Genomic DNA, 4371 nt, shown 5'->3' on the forward strand with positions numbered 1-4371 from the left:
GAGAACTGGCTGCCAATCAAATCAGTACTCCCCGCCTCCTTGACAACGTCACATCAAATAGACCAATAGCAGCAGTGACTAGTTACGACCTTCACTGAGTGATAACAATGCAGAAAGTATTTTCTTTTTAGGGCAGTATGATTCTGCCCATTCACATAAATATATTTGGATATAAAGTCAAATTAATGTAGGATTTTATTTATGATTACTATAGAAAAGTACCGGTATAATGAAGACAGAGTGAGTTAGCTTACTTTTAAAGTCTGTGAGGCAGTATTTTTAAATTAGTGAAACCTATAGAATGTTTTCTGCATTAATCTAACCCCAGACATCATCACATTTGCACACAAAACGCATTTAATGCAGGTTGAAGCCAGTTGAGAGTCTGACCAAGTGAAAGCACATTGCAGTATACAAGGGTATCATTAGTATAAATGAAATAGTTATACTGGAAATATTTCAAACTAATGATATATATTAGTTGTCCTGGGACTAACCCCTAGGGTACATCTTTGGTCATGTCAGAAACATTTTGCTTGCACACACTGACAGGTAGTTTTCAAACCAGTGGGTAGTATGATCTTGGTTCCACAGTGAGAAGTGTTTGCCTTAGTAATTGATTCCAAAGTTTAAGAGAAGTCAATGTAAAACAAAAGCAAAGTATAGCCTGCTGTTGAGAGATTTCATCAAACAATTTACCACTTTAGTTCAGCTCTAAATTTTTCTAAAAGGCAGACTGATTGATTGCATGTTATCAGTTAACAAATATTTTTTCGCTTTTATACTAACAAGAAATCTGAAAACATTAACCAGAACAGGAAATTTGGGAAGTCGTCTTTAGTTATTTAAGTCGGAGGTTTCACCTCCTTTAAATACATGGAAAACTAAGGAAGATTTCCTTAAGGAAATGTTAGAGGACAAAAATAGATTAAACAGATATGTTAATGGTATAAAAGTATATAAAGTACAAAATTAGCTGCTCCAATCCAGATCTGCTGATTTTCTGGTGTCTTACGTTTTTAAGGCTACACCACAGATACTAAAATCTGGTTAAAAATAAAAGGCTGATTCACCAAATTTTGATTATTTGAGCAAAAACTGAAAGTATAAAGAGGTTTAGAGAATCAAACTAAGAATTAAAGGAGAGTATATGCATACCAGAGTAGCTAACTGTTAAATATTGTCAATGATTTTTTTAAGACTCTGTAACATTACATGCAGAAGTTCAATGTTAATATGAAATTATTATCATAAAGCAGCACCGATTCACAACTAGGAGGATCAGAGGAAACAGCTGCAGGTTGTTGTGCCGAGGAGATGATAGAGTTGGAACATGCCACTGCCCTGATGCTGCAACATTAACCTGCAAGGGGTGGTGAGTCTGAGAAAATAAACATCAAGCGTAGTTTAACTATAGAAGGTTACAGAAGGTAGAACATCTTCATTTAGTCTGCTGAATAGAAAGCTTTCACAGTTTTGTTTGCTCTGGGTTGGCACTGACAACCGATTAATATTTCTATCTATTAATTGTTTTCCTGAGTCTCATTAGATTTTTTTAATTATATGAAGTCTTAGTGAGAAACTATTGAGCCTTTGCTTTTCTGGTACAAGATACACATCTTTCTGAACAGCACCCTGTCTGAATGAACTTTTCCTCATGCATTAAATTTGACAAATTAACATCAAACCATTCATTATTTTCCCTTTTTACTTTGTATTTTCAAAGGGGAGCATGTTTATTGACAATACTAAACCTTCATAAATTAATGGTTTTTTTTCCCTCTGCACCTTTAATAAACTAGATTTGCCTCCCAGTCAAAAGATCACAGAGAAACCCTTTATCTGTAATGCTAGGCAATAATGTATGCTTTGGTTTTGAGAGTTTTAAAGAGCACAATGATCACTGATGTCATTACAGAGGTAGTTGAATATTTACAGGAAAAATTAGTCAAGGTAGGTTTGAATTGCCAGGAAATTCGGGGTTCAGTATTTTTAAGACCAGAATTAAAATTGAATAATCATTTATAAAAGGGCTGAAAAACACTCAAGTACCACTGTATAAAAAAAATTAAGGAGTCTATTTTTAAAAAAAATCAACTATGTATGGCTCCTCAATTTTTAACATCAAAGAGATTAAATAGAAAAAAAAGTTGAAAATCAGCCTTAAGTAGCTTACAACGAAAATAACTTGCATAATAATCCATTAATGTATTAACACTGTACTGTTCAAAGCTTTAAACACCTGGCCTTAGTGTTGGCAGAGTCAAATGAAGTACGCTAATGTGATTGATTTTCCTTTACCTGATTCAATGAGTGTTTGCAATTACTGTTGGAAGAGAATAGAGTCCATAAACATGTAACAGTAAAACAGAAAGAAACAAAACAGTGTACGGTTCAAGAAGTGATTCTGTTACTCTTTAACTGATTCAGGTTCAACATTTCTCTGATACACATGGTGAATTATGGGCTTGCAAGATCCTTTCCTGAAATGTTTTTTGTACTTTGGATTATACAGCCTCTATTGCAATTTATATGTAGATGCTGTTGTTTGCTTGGATGTCATAGCTTTAGGTTTAGAAGCAATTATGTAACTGCAATAGTATCCTGAAAATGCCTTTTCTCCCTCCATTTAGTGTCAGATTCGGTACGTAGACAAATGGCCACAAGAGGGCGCCATTAGACCCCAATTTGTCACACGCAGCAGTGGGAAGTTTGTCACCACGTTTCATTTACTGAGCCATTCATGCTTGCCAGATGCTATGCAAATGTGCTTTTGGTACACTTGCCCTTTTACCCGGTCTCACAGAGCTACACCAGCTGCAGCAACTGTGAGTTTCAGCTTGGAGACAGGGTGTGGCAGAGCGGGTTTCAACTAGATCTCCTCATGTGGTAAAACATCAAGGAGTATTTGAATGCATCTTTACACCACTTTAAAAAAGAAGAAATCCAACACATTTTACCCATCTTAACCCTTTAATGTCCTCACAAATAACAACATTTATTTATTTATTTATTTATTTGTCAATATGTAAATGACAGCAGAACAATGAATCCCTGCGTTTGGAGGAAAATCAGCAATACTTTGTGAAACCCCGCAAGAAATTAAAGTAATCTACAGTAATGCTCAACCACCCCTTTTTGTTTTATCCTAAATTGGGACATTGATTAGGATAATAATAATAATAATAATAATAATAATAATAATAATAATGGATTAGATTTTTATAGCGCTTCATCAAGGTACCCAAAGCACTTTACATTGTGTATCCATTATTCATTCACACACACATTCACACACTGATGGGGGAAGCTGCCATGCAAGACGTTTAAACACTACCCATCATGAGCAAATATTCATTTTAATAAGGTTCCTCTACTTCATCATCATTATCACTGAGATCAGCTTTGGTTTTCAGTATTTTTTGTTCTAAGGGCCAGAACTGTACGTGGCCTTGTCATTTATTCAGCATAATTTTAAAGCCAGAGAGCAAAAAGGAAAAGAAAAGAGAGCAAGACACACACGAATGCACCATGACTCAGTAAATACCTGTTAGTACCTGTGCAAGTGTTATAAACTATTTCCAAATACCATATTTACAGTATACTTTTAAAACACTGAGTATTTGTTTTTCTTTCACTGAGTATCAGTTTTTTTCTTTCATCAAAAATACAATAAAATTACATCTCATTTAATACTAATACAATAGGTGATGTTCTTTTTCTGAAGGTCATGGGAGAAATTTTTTTTCTTTCTTTCTTTCTTTCTTTCTTTCTTTCTTTCTTTCTTTCTTTCTTTCTTTCTTTCTTTCTTTCTTTCTTTCTTTCTTTTTTTGTTTTTACAAATATCGCACAACCGTGTTCTTTATCCTTAGGATTTCTAATTAAACATTTGCTTTTCTCAAAAATGAATAATAGGGAAAAAAAATCCAGTTGTAGCCAAAAACAAATTTAAATGTCACAGAAGTCACAAAAGTCTTAGTTTGACTATTTTACTTTTTACAACAGTCCAATTTGGGACATAGTTTTTTTCTTTTTTTTGTTTGTTGTTGTTGTTGTTGTTGTTGTTGTTTGTTTTGGTTTGTTTTTTTGTTACATCCCATATTGAGAATTTTTAATTTCTTTGGATACTTTTATGTTTCCTCATGATTACTTTGGACATCTTAATGATTATTTGTGACTTGTTTTTTTAATATGAACACATCTAACTCACAGTAACAATTTAGTCTTTTTGACGTAATTTTGCATAATATAATCATCTTGTGTCTCTGTTGTTCTTTCTACATACTCCTTGAAGCTTGGTTCATTAGGCCTGTGATTCCCCAGTAATTGCATTTGTTTGGCCCCTCAAACAGATGCTAAAAAACATTTTGT

The sequence above is a fragment of the Melanotaenia boesemani genome, chromosome 17 (genome assembly GCF_017639745.1).
Source record: "Melanotaenia boesemani isolate fMelBoe1 chromosome 17, fMelBoe1.pri, whole genome shotgun sequence".
Lineage (NCBI taxonomy): Eukaryota > Metazoa > Chordata > Actinopteri > Atheriniformes > Melanotaeniidae > Melanotaenia > Melanotaenia boesemani.